This window comes from Meleagris gallopavo, chromosome 7 (genome assembly GCF_905368555.1).
Source record: "Meleagris gallopavo chromosome 7, MGAL_WU_HG_1.1, whole genome shotgun sequence".
Taxonomy (NCBI): Eukaryota; Metazoa; Chordata; class Aves; order Galliformes; family Phasianidae; genus Meleagris; species Meleagris gallopavo.
In genome coordinates, this window is record NC_139410.1 from 4,047,568 (window position 1) to 4,070,800 (window position 23,233).

Genomic DNA, 23,233 nt, shown 5'->3' on the forward strand with positions numbered 1-23,233 from the left:
TATGTCGTGTAGGCTTTACAAGGATGTATGAGCTCGGCAGAGACATCAGGTCTGATGTTGTTTTGGGGAAGGGTTAACAACTAATACAGCCCACCTGCTGGACTTTAGGGCTGAGGAACCTAAGGTTGGGGAGGAGATCACTGCGTATCATAGAGGGCAAAATCACGGTGAGTTATGCACTGTGCAGGCAACTCTGAGATAAATGGCAGCCTGCTCTGGGTGGGATAAAAGCTCAGGGCTGCAGCCTAATAAAGCAGGGATTTGTTACACCAGTGTCTCAGTATATCTTGCTTCTTTCCAGGGAGACAAACAGTAAGTCAATATGATCAACACCAGCAGCATAGCCAAGGCTCGCTGCCTCAGACTTTGCTTAGGATTCGCAACAGCTTTCGACAGAAGGGCTGATTCACTGAATGAACCTCACAGGAATTTCTTCCATATCACTTTTTCTTCCACACTGAGCTCTGTTATATTGAGCTCAGATAGAAGAGCACTGAGATGAAGACTGCTCCTATGCAACGTAACACACAGTTGGGGACTGGGTGAAAACAACACAAAGGCTGCGTTGAAAAAAAGAAAGCTTTCAGCCCTTCAGGCTTCCTGTAACCCAGAGGGGCAGGTCTTCTATCCTTCGTTCGATACCTTGGTTCCAGCCAATTTTCTGCAGTTCAGATGAGTTGAACAGGCTCTGGCAGTAGCCCAAGGAGCACTGGAGCATCCTGGGAACATGATAGTAGTGTGAATGTTCATGCTCTCCAGGCTGTGGTTATTTCTTTAGGATAACACCTGTATGTTAGCAGGGGTGGTGCTGGTCTTAAAAGCAAACAGAAATTCCAGAAAGTGCCCCATACATGGAAAACATCCCCATTTGCAACTGCTTTAGAAGTGCAACTGAGGGTTGTTACAGCCAGGTCCTTCTCTACCCAGCTACTTTACTTTTAAGAAACACACTTTAAGTTTAGTTAGCCTTATTTATAGCGCGCTAGAGGTCCTTACTGCCAAGCCACTTCAGCCCTGAAGGCTTCCTTTGCGCAGACATTGAATAGTCACTAACAAATCAAGGAAAGCAGACACCTAAAACTGCCTCTTTGAGCTAGGGAAACTTAGTGGGAAGCTACCTGCTGCTACTTCCAAGAAAGCAAGATAAACAGCTTGGAAAATCACTCTATAATCCTGCAGGCAAAAAAATCCAGGGAAAGCCAAGCTCCTATGCCAACAAAAGACATGCAAAATCTTTTCAGATCTTCTGGGAAGAAACCACACAACTATTCTTATGACAATGACTGGCAGTGCTACTGGAAAATCACTTGCTAAGGAGCTGTCTCCTTGCCTTCCTCTGCACAAGCTGACGTCCCGTCTCAGACATCTCATCTCTGACTACTTGTTTAACCAATGTAACAGTGGTATGAGCAAGCCGGAATCCTTAAACAATCTGTGCTATGTATTTAGGGTATACACAGAGTAAACACACATTTTTGTAGTATTGTAGAATCGTAGACACTTCTGAGTTGGAAGAGACCCTTAAAGGCCATCTAGTCTAACTGCCCCGCAATGAACAGGGACACCTACAGCTAGATAAGGTGCTCAGAGCTTGATCCAGCCTGACCTTGAGTGTCTCCAAGGATGGGGCTTTCACCAGCTCTCTGGGCAGCAGGTTCGAGTATCTCACCACTCTTACTGTAAAAAACTTCTTCCTTATGTTCAATCTGAATCTTCCCTCTTCAGTATTACTCACTTGGGTAAGTGAAAATGGTTTCTACTCGCGTATGACCTGTCACAGACCGGTAAAACAGCTTTGGGTTTATATCTCCCACAAGTACTCATTTCATAGCAAAAAGGTTGAATAAATTAAAGTTCTAAAATAATCTCTTGAAACAAGTGTCACTGATTTTTGCTGGCCTCCTTTGAGTTTTCTCAATGCAAAGCAGAATGAAAGCAAACACAAAATTGGAATAACACGGACCAAGTGCTAAGCTATACACACAAAGATTTTTTCATACATCTGCACATATATAAAGTTTGCAGTGTTTTCAAGTGAAGAGTTTCTGTTTTCAGTGGAAAAATTAGTAAATATTAGCTCAATACCACTTTAAATAAAGAAGGGACATGCAAGGGAATGTAAAGGTGGGATTTAGAAGTATAAAGCAAACGAACCCTGACAAAGACCTACCAATTTTCATCATGATGTAGTTTGACAAGAACTAGCTCTTATAACAAAGCTACTGGTCTCAAAAGGAGGCAGTGCTGATTCAAAAGTCAGTAATATCATTATAATGGGCTTCCAAAGGGAAAAGCAGAAGCTGAAGCTAACAGTACAATGTCAACTCCAGTTAACTAGCAACTGCACTACTTGTATTTGAGGAAGCTATATGCTAACTAATATCCTTATGTAGAAAAGTTTATGATTATGTTTTTGCAATATTTATATCCAGCTTTAATGCAAAGTTTGGAACAAAATGGAAGCATGCCAAGCAGCACATTTTTCACAAGGCTGTGACGAACTACTGTCTCAGAATAAAGTTGGGTAATGAGAGAGAATTATACTAGAGAACTTGTTCAGAAGTGAGGGTTGGCTTTAACAAGCAACTGATGTTCGCCTGGAGAGATGTATCCAAAGCTCCAGGCTGAGAAGAGAAGGCTCCAAGGTGACCTGATAGCGGCCTGTCAGTATCTAAAGGGGAGCTACAGGAAAGAAGGGGACTGACTCTTCAGCAGGGTCTGTGGTGACAGAACAAAGGGAAGTGGTTTCAAGCTTCAAGAGGGGACATTTAGGTTGGATGTAAGGAAAAAGTCTTTTACAGTGAGGATGATGAGGCATTGGAACAGGTTGCCCAGAGATTCTATATTCTATGTATTTCAGACAGCAGGCTCCTAAGTGCTCAAACAGAAGAGTCAATGTTCTTTGCTTTCAGTTAATTGACAGCTTGCATTTCAAAGAAAAAACGTTTGCTTATTTAGTTCAAACTTACTTTACAGTAGAAAATATTTATATTAATTGAAGCAGGTTTTTGATTGTGGCAGTAATTTGGCCCTAAGAAGGAACTTTTTCAAATTTGTGCTGTTACATTGTGACTCCTAACAGTTGTCCATAAAACACAGAATTGGTAACTCGTTCAAAATGGCTTCATTTATTATTCCATGGTCTTTAAACTTCATCGTAAGCAGCAGTGTTTTCTGCTCCAACCACAAACGTAGAAGCAATAACAAGGCAGAAGGCTTTTCTGTATACTGATATATTTAGTTACAGACATCCTCAAGGATGCCAGGCACATTTCGTTCTCCCCTAAAGAAAGCAATTGACTATAAGAAGTTTGGCATATTTTTAAGTCTGAGTTAAATAATAATTTCATTCAAATGGTAGAGATTATTCAGAATGGGAAATGCTTTCCATATATCTACAATGATAGAGCCATTGCAATGGTATTTTTTTCAGTATTTCTAGGCTTTTTTAACCCTCACAAGCTTGATTTTATTTTATTTTTTCTAAACCAGTGTTTTGTCTGTGTGCTTAGATGATCAGTACTGTGCATTTCAGCATTTTGCAAGCACGTAAAGCTGAGGAACAAGGAGGAATCCTGCTCTGGGTTTACATTCTGAACCTCAGGTCTACAGTATCACATGGTTTGCATTATTCCTCAATGAAGGAGCAAGCTCTGGTGACCTTACTGGGTACACTTGCCTGAGTTACACTGTAAGATTTTGAACAGTAAAAAACTGAGCCTGCTCACCATTAACCTGCAAACTCTTCGTTCACTCCTCTGACGTAAAAATTCTCACACACAAAAAAAGTCTTTGTGCAAGATAGACTTGCTTTAGTTCACCTCTCTCCCTTTTTTAATATGGCAACTTCAGTATTTGCATCCCTTTTCACAGGGAACAAAGAATACTTCTGTCAGTAATTCTTGGGGGAAAATAAAAAATTAAAAACAAAAGACAGAAATCAACTTTAAGCAGTAATTACACCCACAATATAACAGCTAATTAAAGTTGTGACCAAAGTGCAGCCAGGGCTCCAGCTGCTGAGAGCAGTGTGACGTTAAGTGCTACCAGCTGTGGCCAATTACAGGCCCTCCAAGTAGGAAAGAAAAGGAGTAATTAAAGCAGTTTGGTAAAACGTATCTGGTATGGTGTTGCTGGCTTTTGCCTACTGCAGTAACACATAGGGCATTGTCTTACCTTGTAATGCAATATTCCATTTCGTTTCTGTTTATTTGCTTTTTGGTGGTGTGTTTGGACCATGTGTTTCAACAATTTTAATCTGTGGCAAAGGTCTGTAAAAATGCAAATTCTCTGCCAGAGGAATTGTAAACATTTTATCAAGTTTGCAAATATTGTTCCTGAAAGTTATTCAGAAATAAATGCCAGGATTAGTCTTGTAAAAAGGCATTGAGTTTAAGCTGATAGTTAAGCAACCTCTTCGCTTTTTTTGTTCTCACTTTTTTATATTTTATTTCTTTAACTATTTCTTTCTGTTGCAAGAGCAGTGTTCTGTGTTAAATGTATATGAGCATCAGAGACAAGAAATATAAAATTTTGCTCTGATTTCATAAAGGTGCTTAATTTTGTGACTGCAGCTAAGAAGAAGTGAATACACTGAATTCAATGAATGGGGATCTTTCGTGTTGTTTGTTTGTTTTGCTTTTTTGTTTGTTTGTTTTGGTGCTGTCTTGCATTTATAAAACAGTACTAGCTTGTCCCTTGACAAATATCTGTCTGTGATGCAATCATAAAATAATGGTTCAGTGTGTATGTGTATACATGTGCAGTAGCTGACAATAGGAGGGGTTTCAGGAGGCCTTGAGCCCTACTGCTTGTGCTGAGGCTGATCAGGATTATGAGGCTTCATTTTATCAGTTCTTGAAAAGTTCCATGGATCTAGCCTGCTGCTGCTGCTTGTGGTAGAAAAGATTTTCACATACCAAGACCAAATTTTTGGAAGGATAGGGATAGGAATCTGCAGGTTTTAAGCCAGGCTCAACTTGTGTCTTTTCGAGCAAATGGAGCACAAGATGTTTATGAGGAGATGCAAATAGCTCTGACTATCCTCAAGCTCAGAGCATTGAAGACTTAGTGGCTCTTTAAAAAGCTTCTGTATCCACACTTAACAAGTGCAAGTACTGACTTTTTTTCAGAACACGCCTCGTAAAACTGCAAGTTATACACTCAGCAGCTTTCAGACTGAGCTCTGTCTGTATTAACAACACCTGCCAACAGAATCACAGTGCACTTTTGATTTTAAGTTTGTGCTGATTGCTGGACTTTTGCATGATGGTGGGACAGTGTGTCCTTGTTTCTGGACTGGTTTTGGATGGGATTTCAAGGATAACGTAAAGGTTTCCAGCAGGAATATGTTGATGATAAAGTAGTAATCAGGAGGTTTTCTTACAGGAGTTTGGTGGTTGTAGAATATTTTTACGTATATCTTCATGTAGGAATTAGTTGGCTTTGCAGCATTTTGTAAGAGGAATGACAATCTGGAGGTGAAGGATGGAAAAATGAGTGCTGGGTACGCATGGGTGAAAACTGGCCACGCTGTAAGGGATGGTCAGGTAGGTACAGAATGTAGGAAAAATCTGAGGCTGGCTGTGCAATGAAACTGGTGAAAAAGACAACGTCCAGCAGGTTTATTGAACTCTAGCTAGTTGGTTACTTGAGTACATTTTCTTTTGAGCATGTGGCCAAGGAGGACTACGAGTATTCGATGTGCTGCCCAGCACCTCTGTGGGTTGCAAGGTTGAACCTCAAAAAATTCAAGACAGTGTAAAATAGCTGTGAAAAAATCTGGTCTAACAATTTTTTCTCTCTCTAGAGATTTGAATAAAAGTGCTGTTTCATATTTTTTAAGCAAGCAAGGCTTTTTTCAAGAAAGGATACTGCAAATAATCAAATGAAATCAGTTGTTCTTATGTGACTGATATCATTACAGAAAGTTTCATAATGGGTTACGAGTTAGCTGAAGTTGATCAAGAAATGCAACATACCTGACAGTTTTCTAGGGAAAATGAAATTAATAGCTTTTTTGTGACCCTAAGGACCACTTCATGTAATGTTCTCCTTCAGAAAGCCACATCGTAAATCCTTTAAGCCCAGAATTTTTTTATTTTTTTCTAAGAAGCATCACCCACGTTGCTTGTGATCACCATCCTACTGCACGACTGGTACTGACATCGTGCTCCAGAGGATGCCCTTCAAGATTCTTCAAGGCTCTTCTCATTTAAGCGTGTTTCAAAGCAGGTCCTAAAGGAACTAGGTAAGTGCTACAATTTTATTTTAATCATAGCCTACTTCATAATTGCTTTTATCAAACTTTGCAGAGGAACATGCTGGTAAAAAACACAGTAACAGTGCTGTGTAAAAATACTGGTTTGTTGAGAAAAGTAAAGTTGTGGGTAAGGAGCCATACAGAAATGATTTTGAGATAACTATCTCCAGTTAATAAAACTTTATTATTACTTCAGTTATGTCTGTAAAGGAGAGGAAAAAAACTCCTGTAGTTTCTTCAAAATTCAGAGCAGACCAAGTAATTAAAAATGCCTTATCTATTTCAAGGATAAGTCTTCGTATCTAGAGCCGAGATTTTGATGCTAATCTGTATGATGCAAAGTATCAGTGATAATTCATAATCTAGTGACAGAAAGGGGTCAGTACAAGGTCTCTAGTTTTATCCAGTGGCACTTTGTTCTCCTTTCTCAGAATTCCACATGCCTTGGGATGTATTAAATCTTCAGACCATGTGCTATGAGGTCAGTAAGTTTCATATTAGCAAGAGATAGATGAAGAACATACACTAATAAATGTCTTTTACTTGGCTCTTGTTTACCGTTAATTGATTTTCTTGGAATAATGCAATTGAGGTTTTAGATCCTTTTTTCATTTTTTTTCTTGATCGCTCTATTGTACACTTATTTGTTCCTTGAGAGTTCTCTATTAGTCTGAGACTTCCCTCCTATTTGGTGCTAACAAACCCACAAGTGAGAAAGCAGTAGTCCAGGTATCATTGTTATGCATGAAGTTAAGTATAGTATTTGAGACCTATAACCAAAGAAACGGGAATTCAAATTGTGTCTAGTACCAATGGCTGTGCTGTTCAGCTTTATAAAGCAACTTTCCTGGTAATGGTAAGCAAATTAAGATCTGTAACTACAGCTTTTTGTGTTTGTCCTGTTATTATGGCACAAAAAAATATTCCTGCTTTTTCATGTTTTAAGCAACTCAAGTTGGTTGTACTGGAAATATTCAAGATACTAGATGCACAGAAAGGACATTGGTTTCTTCTCTCATAACTCCCAGAAACATTCAGGAATTCTACCTACTAAGAAATCATCAGCATGGTACACAATAGAAACGCAACTTTGAAAATAAATCAAGTAACATGTTGGGTTAAGAATGCACATAAATTGTTTGTTATGCACTGTACCTTTTTCAGCGGAGAAATAAGCACGTAACACAGAAATGCATCACATTTTCCCAAGGCTTATATGGTGTTGTTTATCTAGTGACTTTAAATTACATTCTCTAAGATTGATGGGATCTTAGCGTCATTTCTGTTAAGAATCTCACTAGCTAAAAGTACTTTTGAAAACAGCTCAGTCTTTGTGGCTGCAGTATGTCAGGTTGATGGGAGACCGCTTGTTAGGAAAACAAATCTACTTCTGGGCATATGGATTTAAAATATGCTAAATATGCATTCCCAGATGACCTCACTGAAAGTTCTGCCCTTTAGACAAAAGGAGAAGATTGTGGGTTACACTACTCATTAAAGGCCTGTTTTGGAGACTTTTTTCTTTCCTCCCTGAATTTTCAAGGAGAATGACTAGCATTGTGTTTCCTTTTACATGTCTGAATGGTTGCCTGTTCCTACGCGTGTGATTCATTCTCTGAAGAAGATATCAGAGCAGTATTATTTGACCAAATCTGTGGGAATATGGCCAGATCACCTTGTTTGAGTCATCCAAATGGTAACATTCTATTGGGCAGACAGGTTTGCAGTCAGTGAATGTGGCAGAGAAAAAGAAAGGCTGAAGTTGAGTGCTCTTTGCCCTGTTGGCTCTGTGTTACAAGCACCACTGGGGGGGGGGGGGGGGGGGGGGGGGGGGGGGGGAGGGAGGTGGCCATTTATAGTCTTTAAAAAATTTACTGGCTAATGTAACTGTTTCCTACAAAACGCTAGCATTTTAACATTACTGATATGGATAGAGAGGAAACCAGAGAATATCATTTCTGAAGTGAATTATGAGTCCAGTAGAACAGTATTTCACAGCAAAATTATCAAATGCACGTGATAAGCTTTTTCAGTATACATTTTTGATAGCTGTGAGTTATTTGACTTTGTTTTCTCAGTTTCACTACAAGATCAGGACTTCTACCAATGTCTGAAACTCATAATTCAGGTTTGAAGAGACTTCCTGAAGTCATCTAAGTCCATTTAGATTAATCTGCTCAGAAATCAGCTTGCTGGATTTTTGCCCTCCTCAAGACTAGAGGTTCTACAGCCTGCTTCAGTATTTGACCACTCTCATGGTCAAAACAATTTTCCTTATGTCTAATATATAAGTAGTTATTTGTGATCTTTTTCTAAGGCTCGCCAAAGCCTATATCTGATCTTAATGCAGTGGGGAATGCCAAATGTTTTGTGAATATTTAACAAGTGAAGTTGGAAGAGAAGGTTTCTTCCAGGATAATTATCTTGCTTTAAAGAAAACATAATTATTTAATGTAAATGCCCCAAAAGGAATGTTGTTCATTGCTATCACTTGATGTAAGTAATTCCCTTCAGTGCACTAGACAGCTGTATAAGCAGCACGTATGGGCCTCCTTCTGCTTTATCCTGAAACAGAGTGCGATAATGGTATGATGGCTTGAGGGCGACAGCAGTTAATAGAGCTTTATTGTATGTTCGTCTCAGTGCTGAGGAATTATGTGCTGCAGGAGGAGTTTTATGCTGCGCATTTACTGATGGTCTGCAGCTTATCCAGGTGAGAAAGTCATATTTTTTTATATGACCTGTCTTTGGAATTTGAACTATCTGCATGAAGGTAGAAGGTACAGTGTTCTTATTTAATACTTTTAAGATAAATTAAGACACAATTGTGCAGACGAATAACAGCAAGTGAAGAGAAAGAGGAGGAGGTGGAGGGAAGCACTGGCTATCTCATACTTTCCTCCAGCATTTCCCAGATGAATTTTCTATCAGGCTGCTGGAATAACTTCACCCTTGGAGCAGGATACATATACACAAAGAAAAACATGGAGCACAGAACAAGCAGAAGAAGGCTTGAAACATTTACTTTCAAAAATTAGATTTCAGTGTTACAAATATCCTTTAGTTGTTAACCAGTAGATAAATCTAGAATTTCAGGTGGTGGACGAATGTATGAGTACTTTATGGTATGCAATTAAAAGAGTTAAGCTAGCTTTTCAGTTTGAATGTTTCCCATCCCTCTACAAACGTGATTTGTTATCAAATACTTTGCCTGCACTTGAGTGCCAATGCTCCAAAGTTCTGTATTTATTTTGGTTCTCTTAACTGTAGAAAAAGAGATCTTCAGTTCCTGCTCACTGTTACAGTAAGAGCATTAAAATTTTACAGCCATTTCATCCACTTCTGAGATTCCCCTTCTCTCACTGTAATAGGATGTGGATCCATTTACCTGATGTTATTCTCACAACTCAGGAAATCTCCCTGCCTTCCTCTGAGAGCTCATGCTTTCCTGTTGTCCAAAAAGATGATGTAGGAAAACATCCAACCCTGTGTCCGTTATCTGTATACAACAGATGCTTAGGTTTGTGTGTATAAATGGTAACTTTCTTGTTAGTTCTAGAACAGGATTGTTCTGATTGTTTCCTTAGTTTTAAATAACATGTACCCCTACTTTCATTGAAATGAAATTCTTATTAGCCTGGCAATATTTCTGAAAACTTGCATTAAGTAATTTCTTTTTTTGTTTGTTTGTTTGTTTTCAAACACTAGTTTTATTCAAGTACTTGTTCGGACTGATTCTTCTGCACAAAATATTTTCACATTCTTTTCCACTCAGTAGAACTGTTTACACAATCCAAAATGAGAGCAACACACTAATAGTTCACAAGTTGCAGGGCTTATGTGGTAAACTTGTAGGAATAAGATAGATATGTTCAGTAATCTGTAACTGGGCATGTAAACATCTAGGTAGATACGTAAGCCTAGAAAGGGCGTTATGAGTCTGTGGAGTTTCTGATGTTTGTGTGATTAACCCCAAGTTGAGCTAGCTTGTCAAATGACAGTGAGGACTAAGTTTAGCAATATATTACATGCTTTTTTTCTTGGTTTCTCTGTTTCTTGTTTATAAAATATCCCACTTTCTTTTTCCCATGAAGGTTAGGAAAAGGAGAAGAAAACAGTAATAGTTACAAGGGAAATGACACAGCAAATGACAGCTTGAGAAAGAGTTCATGGATGTCAGAGTTGGAGATGTGGAGAAGGGAATGAAAGGGAACCTATGTGACCAGAAGATGCAGAGTGGCAGAGTCCATCACCAAGTGATGTTCACAGCTAAATATGGGCATAAATGACTCCTGCACAATTCTCTTTAGTAGGCAGCCATGATTTTCAATAGTAGTATGTGTTATCTTATGATTAACTGCTCTATGAATTATTTTTTTCAAGTCCTCTATAGCAACAGTTAATTAAAGTGTGTCCATATTTATCTGAACAAAGGCAGTAGGAGGCCATGGTAAATGCATTAATCTCCGTGGCATGGATGAATTAACTTAAGTATTGACCTGAAAAAGGATGACTTTCTTCAAGCGCTTCATGATCCTTCTTCCTTGGAAGCTGGTTGTCCACGACAGGAGGTTCTGCAGTTAAGGAGTCTCAGATACATGCCAGACTTTGCTTTTTTCCTGCTATTCTGCTATTGTGGCTGGAAGAGCTGGCTCAAAGCATCATTATACGTCTGTTGCACCAGGGACTCCAAGGGATGTATTTATTTCTCATTGACACAACTCTCTTGGTTTAATTTCTGCTCTAAGGAATATAGGAGATCATTCCATGGGCAATGCGTTACTGCAAGCTGCATCTCCCACAGTATTTCACCACTCACTAGACAAGACTTATGTAATTGCACAAAAGCAATCAGCTATCAGTCCTCTTTCCTCCCTACCACTGTCTTGTAAGTCTTATCTGTGCCTGCCAGGATCCTCACATATGCTTCCGTGTGACCTTGGAAGTGGCTGTTCCTCTCCAACACAGTTACCATTTTTATTCATATCAGTCCCTCCTCTGGCTTTTTGAGTTTTCAGGAATTAAATTGAGAGAATAGAACAATAATTTTATTTGATCTGAAAACTTAAATGAGCAAATGCAAAACAAGACAGGAAGATTGCCCAGATGCTACTTAAATTTTATAATTATTGTTTAGCCCGTGCAAAACTCAGAGCTAGAGTACAAATATTTTGAGGGCTAAGAGAGGATAGTGGGAAATTAACTGTCTCTGCTTGGAACAAGTGTGTTATTAAATCTGGTTCCTATACTGCAGATTTAATAATGCAGTTACTGTCAGAAAGATTACATGATGACCATTTCAATTCTGCAAGAAAAACCCTCCAGGAGCTCTGTCAGTCCACTGCTAAATGCTGTGAGGAAGTGGGGATGGTAATTACAGAGATGGGCCCTACCAGTTGTCACTACAGGATACTGATCCCAAGAACAATATAAGAGAAGCTCTGGGCACCAAGCAAGAAAACACATCTGAGTCCAGTGAGAAGGAACAGGGTGATACTGGAGTTTTTTTCTTTGACCAAGCTATGACTGTGCTCCCAAGGCAGCTGTAGTACTGGCTTACCTTGAGGAGCTGACTGGAGCCTCTTGGCTACATGCAAAGGCTGCAATTATGCTCGTGGGGAAGGCAGCTCAGTGAAAGAGCATCCACAGAGAGCAGTCATGGGTGCTGAGGATGTGACCTGTGTGATGTTTCTGTTTTCCATGCTTTGCTCTCTACTAACTGTTGCGTGCTTCTGTGGACTGAGCTCACTGAGGTGATAGGACCAAATCAGTCAGTTTAGCTGTGGTTTACGTGCCCAAAGGATGCTGTATAGTGTGAATCAAAGTATAGGAGTAGAGGACAAATGGAATATTTGCTTCAAAGGTGGGAGCAGAAGGTGATTGCTCTGAATGTATCCTTGCATTGTCATTCTGTGTCTTCTGTATTTCAGCCTGAGGTAATGAAGTTCCCCACTTCTCAATTTGCATCTGTAGACTACAGTTTCTCTAACCTGTCAGTGGAAAAGTTTGCATTAGTGAAGCAAACTTTTTATTCTTTCACGTGCTCACAGTATGAGCTGGAATTACTTTTTACGAAACCTCGTGAGTCAGCTTTTTCTGGTTTTCTCTCAAGCACAGTGCTCTCTTCATTTCCCTTTGTTCCACAGTGAGCACTTTCACTACTCAGCCATTACTGGTTACCCCTTGTTCGAGTCACAAGTGTAAGCTGTTCTGGCAGGTGAAAGGCTGGTTTCAAGCAATCACTGATCTTACCAGCAGTAAAACGAGAAAATAAAGAAAACACCATTTGCTGGTTATGATTGCTGTTTAATTATCCATGAGTGCAGATGTGTGAGAGGCAGAGAGAACACTGTTTTCAGTCAGTAGAAACTTTTCTTCCTTGCAGGCATTAAGAGTGAAGATTAATGTTTTTTGAAAGAAAGCTTGTAGCTTTTTCTTTTTTTGCATTTCGCATTAGTGTGGGTCTATGTATTTTACTGCCCAATGTGGCCACTGATCATGGGAGCTCTGGATGCACTAATTCTTTGCCCTCGAGTCTTTTTATGCTGTTTTCCCCCCTTCTGCCTGTCATTTGCTGATGTATTCTCCTCCAGCAGCCAGGCAACAGCCAGGACTGATGTTTAGGTCAATTGGAAGTTTATCTCTGCTAGTTTTGCACTTGTCAGTGCTGCTTGTTTCTGTTGATTTTATTATTTTTAGACCCAGAAAATTAGAAATTGTTAGATACATTAGGTTGATTTCAGTGTGCTGCCCACAACCACCTCCTCATTGGTACAATCATCTGGAGCTGGGTTTGGGCAGGCTAAAACACATCTCAGTTGAAATGGCCTTTAGCAGTAAGCCAGGTTAGGCTACTGGGATGTTCAGTGCATAAGGGAGAGGACCTAAGTGACAGTGTCTGATCTGTGACTGATCTTTGACTGTAAATGTGACAGTATCCTTGCAAAATACACAAGAAGTCTGACATCTCAACTAATTGTTGTCTTGTTTTTAATTCCTAATGTATCATTTATTTGTGCATAAGAAATAATAGAAATATAATGCTGACACTTCTTAGGCACTTTTGTTAAGTATATGCAATATTAAATATTCAAGTTAAATTGTGTTATTTAAAAAAAACAAATGTTCATGTAGCGCCATCTATCATCAAGCATTTGTAGCTGCATTTTATTTTTAGAGAATCTCAGCAAAGCTTGGAAATTAATTATTTGGAGTGGAACAACCTAATTCATGACTTGTATTTTGTAGGATTTTTCTAATATTGTGTGCATCTGCATGCACAGCAAGCCAGTGAGTTCGAAGCTTATCTGGATACATATGCAGAGATCAGTCTGAAATTGGGATAAGGAGGATTCATCAAAAAAAGAGGAGACCTATTTTGGTTTGTTAAGGGTATAGGAAGGCTACAGGCACCTGGAAATGGGTAGAGTATGATGAGCTGTTAGTTACTTTTGTATAGTGCCACTGACCTGTGGATCCATAGAATTACAAATAAAAGACAATCACATGGTGATGGAAGATTTCCAGAGTTTCATATTCCATGTATCTTATTGACCTATACATTCAACCTGGCTTTAGGTGTGTGTGCGTGTGTGTGCGTGTGTGTGCGTATGTGTGTGTGTGTGTGTGTGTATGTATGTATATATAATATATTATATATATAATTTTTTTTCTCCCTGTGTTTTTTGTCCCAGTTGACTTCTGGGCTGCAAGTGCAGACACATCAGTGTGGTGGCTTCTGCTCTCCTTTGATAAAATGTCAACAGATATAAGAAAGATATAAGAGGAAATACGTGGTGGAGTTAGGAAAGGGAGGAAGAAGCATTATTTCTTTAGTACCTATTTGCTTAAAAATAACCAGGCCATCTCTACACCTTATGCACAGACTGGGAAGCAGTGAGGTTTGGGAGTATTCCTAGATGTTTCCCAGTAGCTGTTGTGTTGCTGAACTCATTTCTTCACAGCAGAAGAAATCCAAAATGGGACAGAGAAGCAGTAAGAGTTTTGGCCTTACTGCAGTATCCCTACTGGCAGATCTGGCTATAATGACCGAATGTAGCCACTTGCTAATTGTCTTTGTGGGGCACAGAGGTGTCTGAACTGGAGAGAAGCATTCTCCAGTAGAGTCTGCTTCAGACGTGGGTGAAGAAAGGTCACGATGCAACAAAAGGAAGCAAGGCTTTTAAACGTCATCCCCTATGAGGCAGGTGCTCAATATGTCCTATGTCTCCCAGCCAAGCCAAGCTTTTAAATGCATGCTGACTTTAGGCAGGTTAATTACACGTTCTCTGATGAGCACAGCAGAGTGCTTTCTTCCATAAATAAAGTCTGCCTTTGAGTACTTCTCTCAGAAAGTCCTTATATATTACTGGAAGGCTCGCAGCTACCACGATGCCATTGGCAGGACAGAAAATGGCTTACAAACCAGTAATAAAGACAGTTATTCACAGCAGTGAATAAATAACGTAGGCTTTGATACAATGGATTCCCTCTTTTCCTGTCTAGCTGGCTGCGCCATTAAATACAAGATGCGATTTTTTAGCTTTGCAGCTGATGGATGACCCTGAGCTGTGATTTGTCTGCTCTGGTTTGGTGCAGGCTGTGGCTCTGCCTGTCAGTCACCAGAGGTCAGCAAAAGACTTCTGTGCTGCCTGCTGGCTTGCAGAGAGCTACATGCTACTGTCTCAGGGCTTTAGAGGAGGCTATGATTTCTTTTCCTCTGGAAAAGGGTTTTTAAACGTGTGAGAATGGATTTAAGAATAAAACAAATGCCTAGTTCACAAAAAAATGAACTGTTCCGAGTTTAATGATGATTTTTTCCCCATAAAGTGTGCACAATACAGTTTAAATTATGCATAACTCTATTACAGTATAACCAGTGCAAGTACATACACAGAGTACAATAAATTATGCATCTGCCCTTAATATTTCATGAGTAAGAAGCATAGCATGTATTGATTTCATTTAGACTCGAGCATTCAACAGAACATTTAAACATTTCTATTTTTAAATCCATGAATCACCATAATGGGACTGTTCATGTGCTTTCAGTTAGATACTTAGCAACCTTGCTGAATTTCAGCCACAGTGATAACCAGATTAATATTTTGAATGAGTGCCCAAGGAATCAAAGGAGAGCCACTTCATCATTTTCATCACTTTTACTATTTTCTTGACATAGTCTTTTGGAGTAGGGTGCTGGGTGGTGGTGATGGTTTTTCTTAATATGTATGTATAGACTATATGCATACGCATATACATTCAATGAAAGAAAGGTCAAAGTAAAGCTTCTCTGAGAAATCAGACTGACAGTGAGTGCTGTCTTCGTCAATACTTCCTTAAGAACCAAAATCTTATTGATAGTTTAGAAGACAGAGCTCTGCTTGAACAGTGGAGATTGCTTACCTTGGACCAGCTGGTAAGGTTAGGACTTCCAGCTGCTTCCCCACACAGGTGTTTGAGATGCTTGTTAAATATGTCAAGCACCATCACAGTTTATAACACGGTTCCAAACACAGTACCAATTTGGGCATTTTTCACATACTGAATCTGCAGTTTTAAACTATATTCTATACTCTAAGACAACGTTTGTCTTCTAATAGAAAGGTCAGAAACGATCAAGAAGTCTGCTTAAGCAAGTAGTTGTACTAAATAAGTCATTTTATTTGGCCCTGATTGTAATGCTAAGGAAGCTGATATTCATTAATAAGAAATTGTATCAGGGTTTTTTTTTTTTCATTTTTAAAAGCTGGGTTAAGTAGTTGACTCGGTTGGGTAACATGTTAACGTGTATGCCAATATTGAGCCATTCTGGATAAAACATCTCCTTTAATAGATCTTTAGTATTGCTATGCTTTTCTTCCACAAGCGTTTTTGTGGTGAACTGAGAAAACCAGCTTAGACCTTTTCTATAGTACTAAAGTTTTTTGTTTTTTTTTTCCGTTTGCTCTAAGGATCAAATTAAATTGGTTTGTTGTGTGTTATGAAAATAAGTCATTTTCAAATTGTGTTTGTCAAATTCTGAGTGTGTGATAGATTTCAAGCCCTCTGACTCTAAAATTGTTGTTGTCTTACTCAACTATAACTTTTGAGATCCAAAAATGATTAATCTACCAAGAATATATGGTTTTTAGCTAGATAGGTCATATCAATGTTAATTAACGATGGTATGATAATATTTAATCTATTTTATGCTCTGCATTCTTTTCATTTTTTTCTCATCAGAGAAGGGACAAAAGCTCAAGCTAATTATTTTTCACTTACTTAGAGGGGTGTAGAACTTGTAGATCTCACCGAGTAGAGAATGTCTCATAGTTCCCCAGATCAAGCAGCAACTTTTCTTGTATTCATCTCTGTAGATTAAGAAAAAAAATTGTTCAGATATAGGAAAAGGATACCTTTTCTATGTTAGTAACTGTTAAACAACCTCAAGGATAAAATCTCAAAAGACTTCCTTTGTAGATGCAATTCTTTTTATGTGGGGCAAAAGACAGAGATCTTTAAGCAAGCCACTACTTAATTGTATGATCTAATGGTATCAAAGGTTAGTTACAGTTTCCTTTAATTATTAAAAAAAAAAAGAAAAATTGGATACATGATAATTCTAAAATCAGATCATACCATACATTATGTCTGTCAGTTTGCTCAGGAAGATGGGAAAAGAGCTTTGCACACTTAAAACATAAATGTCTCTTCTTCTCTGGTGTTGTTAGTTGAAAAGATTTTGAAGAAACAGTTAAACTTGATGCATTGTTTAAAACAGTTTAAGGTCTCCCTGTTAATGAAAAAATTGCTGTGGCTGTATCAGAATGTCCAGCTTTGTAGCAGATGGACAGTAGAAAGAAAAGAACTGAATGCTTAGGGAAAGAGTTGTTAAGAAGCAGAGGGGTTCACAGAGGTCCCACTTGTGGTACCCTTGCAGCAGCTGGCAGCTCACAGCTGTATGAGCAAGATGCCTTACCCCCTGTCTCATCCTTCATGAATTTCTCAGTACTTTCTTTGAACCCAGCTAAGATTTTCACATTCACGTAGTCCTCTCTCAGTGTGTTCTGCAAATCAGCTGCATCTGCCCCCATAAAGATGTCTCCTGCTAGAAAGGGAATAGCCTAAGGCTAATGTCCCTGTTAGATCCTGTGTAAATCCTAATGGAAAGCAGGGAGAGCAGCTGAGTCACTGATGATAATGCTGGTTTCTAAATTTGGAGTCAAGAATCAAAGTTTAGGCACCTATAATGGAAAGTTTTTGTTTCCACAGTAAAGAAATATGAATTTTGCTACTGAGAAAGTAAGATGATATGAATTCTAGTGAGTAGTAAAGCCCACAGTTTTATGGCATTGAGTTAGAAATCTCTGTAGTTCTGCATCTGCTACCGAGCTTCTGCATGGCCCTGTAGGTCTGCCTGACTCCATCTGAAAAAGAGACAGAAATTCTACTTCTGACCTAAAAATAAAGCAGCTCCTAGCAGTTGGGGGCAGCCTAGCTAGCACACATCAATGTATTTGTCCTCACTGCTTTAGAGGACAAGACCTGTGACCCTGTCTCAGGTGGGAACAAAGCCATTTCCCCAAGGCCAGGCAGAGAGCTTTACATCAAAGCCCTCAGTTACAGCCTGGCATCTTAACCACTGAGCTGCTGTGCCTCAAGACCGGCCCTTTTCTAAGGCATGAATGTGATGCGAGGCTTAATTCATAAATGGTTGCAAATAAATTAAGAAAAACAGGGTGAAGGTGACATTAGAAGTGCATTAGCCTGTCTGCTGGGCAGTAGCAGCTGGAATATATCAAGGCTGCAGTAATATTTGATGGTGCGTGTACTTCGCTTCAGGAATGCTGCCAAATGGCATTTTATTCATACCTTGGAGCTCTGTTCAGATGAAAAAAGTTAATTTCCATGCTTTTTTTTTTTTTTTTTTTTTTTTAAAGCAACAAAATGCCTGCAGGTCTTTAATACAGCTTGACTGTGTTGGAAAGAAGGTCTGACTCAGAGTAACAAACACCATCTGAGCTGACATTATTTATGCTCAGAGTTAGGGTTTTAACAAGTGGCTGTGACAAGGGTGAAGGTGATGCTTTCAGAGCCAAGATTTTAGCGGACAGCACTAAATGACAGAATTACAGCTTGACCCTTACCCCAAGGCCCCGAGAAGAAACAGCTTTCTGTTAAATGTTTGTTTCTGTTATGTCTTTATTTACTCTTTCCCACAATTCCTCTTCAATCTCAAAGTCACAGAATCATAGAATCCGATACAGCAGTTCTATAACCAGCCGTGGTTGAACTGTGTTTGTTTTTTTTTTCTCTAAATGTTTAGTAAACAATCCCATCCATATTTCTTTAACCTTACTGATGCTATCCTACTTTTCTTCTCCTAGCAAAGAAAACCATGAGTTCCCAGCTCTGCAGATGGGAACCTGCAACCCTCCTCTGGGTGAGATCCCTTCCTTAGATATGTTTCTCAGTAACAGTGAGTTAAGATCTGCTGTCCTAGCCTTACTTGCTGATTTTGCTTTTGGGGTTAATGTGAAGTCTGCTGAAGGCATTAGTAGATTTTTTTAACAGTGTGCTTAACACACCCAGCTTTGAAGTATTGCTTTCCTTCTGAATTGCCTCCTGCATGCAACGTCTGCCACCTGCTACATCCGTGTTCATGCAGAGGTAGATTTATTTTTATTCCTGTTACAGCAGTCCTCTGGTAGGCAGCACCCCCGGTGCTGGCACTGCCTATTAATTGCCATGTTTCCCATCTGGCACTGTACAGTCTGAATCTCTTTAGCCAAGTACACGCTAAGTTGTGGTCAGACGTAAGAATTAGCTGGGGCCAGTGGTCCAGAGCTGGCATCCAGGACAGGTTTTGTGCAGGATAAATTGCCGTTGCCACATCATTACCCAGCTGTGGCTGCTGTTGCTTAGCTACAGGATTCAGCTCAAGCCGTAGCAGAGATGGCACTGAAGCATTTCAAATACGACAAGACCTGTAGGATGCTCATTAATGTACAGGAATATTACAGGTCCCGTATGCTGAGATTTTAGTGACCGTGACTGTTAGCTTACATGGTGCTGGTTAGAGAGGATTGCATTGCCACTAGCTCAGCTCGGGTAGCTGGGGTGCTTGCAGTCTGTGGACAGAGACACTGATTTTAAGGAGTGTGTGTGTCTGGGGAGGGAATTACTGAACAAAGGTCCTTGAAAAGGGGGAAATGAAATGAGAGGAGTTCCTTGGTAGCTTCTGCTACCAAGAAAAAGCCCTGATGTTCTCTATGGACATCTCTACTCTTCCTATAAATTCTTTATATGAATCATTAATTAGTGGAAGCACGTTCCCATGGCTCAAGGGCAGAGCAGTTAAAAAGCAGAAAGCTGCAAGATGAAATGCGAAGTTTCTTTTTAAGATGCCTTTTACGTTTTGGAGACTTTGAGGAAAATTAGCCATGCAATCCCTCCGTTTACTTTGTTGCCGAAATGTAACTCTCTGTAGGAGGATTGGTTCCCAGAGTTAAAACCTGGTTACTAGAGCTGAGCCACGTCGTGTGTTGGCAACGTGAGCTGTGCAACTGCCCATATGTGACGTTTGTATATCGATGGGTCTGTCTGCAACACTGACACCTCTCAGCTTCTCACTGCTGGTTTGCATTGATGCCTTGCTTTATATCTCTACAAACTGTGACTGCCCTGGATTTGTTTTTGGCTCCCAAAGCGGCTACATGTGAAGGACAAGAGCGCTGCGCTTCCAGCAATACTAATTAATAGTCTGAAGGTGTGTTCTCATTTTGACAGTTGAATTTAATCACAGTTCATCTGAACGCAGAATGGCTCTCTGGAACTCCAGCAGAATCTGGTGAACACTGTGAACACAAGGATTTAAGTGATAATCAAGATTTTTGGAAGGGATGTGATTTGTCATTTTCCAGGGCATAAGCCAGCTTCTCAATAGGAAAGGGCTCCATGAAACTTTCACTGTGGAAAATTTTTTAGTCATTATGGCATTGTGCACAGTTCTCACATGCCTGCCTGTAAGTGCCAGTGAGCAGCACCAAAAGAGGAGGGTGCTGACTGCATTTATCTTGAGCTTAACCCTCTCATTTTTCTGAGCCTAATCGTGTCCTTTTGGATACCCCCTGTTATATTGCAAACACTCTTGGTGACTTCAAAGCAGATGAGGGGAGATGCTGTACAGATGAGAATGAAGGAGAGCTGTGCTCAGACACTTCTGCATCTCATTTATGTGGGGAAAAAAAAAAAATCAGAGATAGACAGGACAGTGCCATTCTTTCGGCATCAGCAGAACTACCCTAGAGAAATGACAACAGACTGGGGTCTGCTATCTTCTAGCGCTAGCGTAATCAAAGGTAACAGTTTTACAAAAATGAACAGATGTATTTCAAGGCTCCCTGATGCTGCCACTGGTAGTGCAAAAACCACCTGCCTGCACTCGTGCTTCCCCTCTATGGTGACTGTGGTGCTGGCTGGTGTGGAAAGGCAGACTGTGGAGAGCACTTCTTTAGGTTCAGCTGTCTTTAGTATGAGTCAGCAACAGGAAATAAAAGAGTAGAGCAGCACTGATGGAGCTGTGTCACTGTGCTGGTCTGTCTACAGAGCAAAGCCCCAGGGAGAGGCTTTGTGCTGGGAAAGCTTCCTTGGAGCTATTGGCCATATTGGTCTATAGCTGCAAAGCAACTGAGTAGTATGCCTACACCTCCAGAATGATGCTGGAACAAAGGGACTTATAAAAGGTTAAGGACTGCAGTTCTGGCTTTCTGCTTGTCTTCTGCATCTCTAAAGATTGTTCTTGGTGCTACCTTTACAGATGTGAGCTGAGGGAGGAACTACAGTTGACCACAGAACTGACCAATTCTATTTTCCCTATTTTATGGCAGAGAACCAATATGGATGAAACCTTATCAGTTAAGATGAGAAAAATTCACTATAAAATATTTTGCACTATACTTCTGGTCCATGTACAGCAGCACAACCTTACTGAGAGAAAGTACACTGGGTGACCTCATAAAAGCTATTTAACTGAACCACCTGTATAAATAGTGGGGAATAAACCCCTCCTTTGAAACCCCTTCAGTGGTTTTTGACCCCAAATTCAAAGGCAAGAGAAGCTCTCTATGAAATAAATCGTAATGCACCAAGTTTTTGTAGAAGTCCTCTTCGAATAACAGAGCAGAAAATGAAAGCTCATAATCAAATTAAACAGTCTTCTGTTATTGCCTAATAAAGAAAATTGCCTTAATATATGGCTTTTAGAAATCTGTGTCATATATATGTGTCATTTATGAGACTGTTCTAACACCAAGAAGAAAGCAAAAGTTTGAAAATAGCTTGGACTGCTGCCCAGATTTGTTACTTGATTTCCTGTGCGCATACAGACCTTTCACTTCGAAATCTGTTTTACCTCTTAGCAGTGGAGTTGTGCCTGGATAAAAGCATTAAATGTGTGCTATGAGGGTTGCTCTGAAAGTAATGCCTCCTATTTTTTATTTTTATGTTGGCCCGCAGCATCAGAGGTGGATGTTGGCGGTGTGGCAGTAGTGGATGAACTTTCCCACCAATATTCCATTATATTTTGTTGCTGTGAGACAGATGGCAGCAGAGGGGTGGCCTGACAAAATGGCAGCTGATGTGGAAGTGAGTTCCTCCAGGTGGAAGAAACGGCACCCATTGACATTCATCAACTCTTGCTGAATGTTTATGGAGACCAAACAGTGGATATGAGCACAGTGAGTGGTGGGTGTGCATTTCAGCAGAGGTGGCAGTGACAATGTGTCACTTCTGCTGATGCAGACTTCTATGAGCATGGCACGCAGGCTTTTGTTCATTGCTGGTTAAAATGCACAGCTAATGGTGGTGGCTATACTGAAAAACTGTCTTGTAGCTAGAGAATTTGCTCTATCAAATAGTGTTGTTGTGCTCTTTGTAGCTGTTGTAATTTCCATGGAAATAAGTAGGAGACATTACTTTCAGAGTGACCTATGTATCCAAACATTAGTTTTATGATGGGTATCTGTTGCTTGCTCTCAAAGTAGCTTTCAAAAGCAAGTTACACTTGTGTGTTGTCTATCGATCGCTGCTTTTTGCCGTTTGGCCTTGGTATTTTTGTTGTTGCCGTTGTTGATTTTCCTTGCTCTTGCAGAAAGCGGTGCCAGGCCATTAGGAAACTGAATTATTAAACCTTCTGATTGATTTTCCATGACAATATAGCTGACACTATCATGTAGGGACCCTTGCCTTAAGCTACGCAGACAGGGTTTTGATAAGTGCTTGACAGCTCTCCTCATTCTTTCGCTTCATTATCTTCGCTCTCTTTACTACACCATCATTTCAAAGAGGAGGAGATTCTGAACTCCATTATATGGAGTCCGTTTGTTTTACTGTCAGCCTCCCTTTGCTAATAGCCACAGAGACGAAGGAATTTTTCCTTCTTTTCGTTCTGAAGGTGCACAACAGATCAGCCCATTTACTAACAGACTCAGCATTGACACCATTGTATCCATGGCAACGTACCAGCCTGCGCATGCATCCAAAGACATTATGAAAAGCAGAAATATCAAATGATGACAACGAGTCACTTCAGACAATAGATGTTTGTGTGTTTCACAACCACCTGAAATGCTTCTCTCCCCACCCATCAGGTCCTTGATTATAACATGCTTTACACTTCTCTTACAGCTCCTTTGTCAGAATTCATTTCAGTTTTGAGGGTTTTTTTTTCATTCAAATCACTGGCTGAGGTAACTGAAAGGAATGAGCACCCCACAACTCTGTTTTCTCTGTTTTGGGTTGGAATACTGGTCCTTCAAATGGAAAATCCAAACTAATAATTGAAAAAGAAGCGGTCTACATCAGCTCAATGTATTTCAGGGCTAAAACATTTGGCTGGACGACTGCTAGATCGATTTGTGATTTGCCCAATGGAGTTGTATAAACTACTGCTTCCTTATGATGACAGTAGATTTAATAAGATCTGAACGT

General features: G+C 39.8%; 1 long non-coding RNA gene across 3 annotated transcripts in view; it reads right to left on the bottom strand.

The window, feature by feature from the left end:
- The window catches only part of LOC146543927 (uncharacterized), a 69,308-nt gene that overhangs the window by 40,198 nt on the left and 5,877 nt on the right, over window positions 1–23,233 (bottom strand). For all 3 annotated transcript variants that reach the window (XR_014884367.1, XR_014884366.1, XR_014884368.1), the window contains exon 3: window positions 16,526–16,614. This is a non-coding gene — a long non-coding RNA (uncharacterized LOC146543927). The remainder of the gene's footprint in view (window positions 1–16,525; window positions 16,615–23,233) is intronic.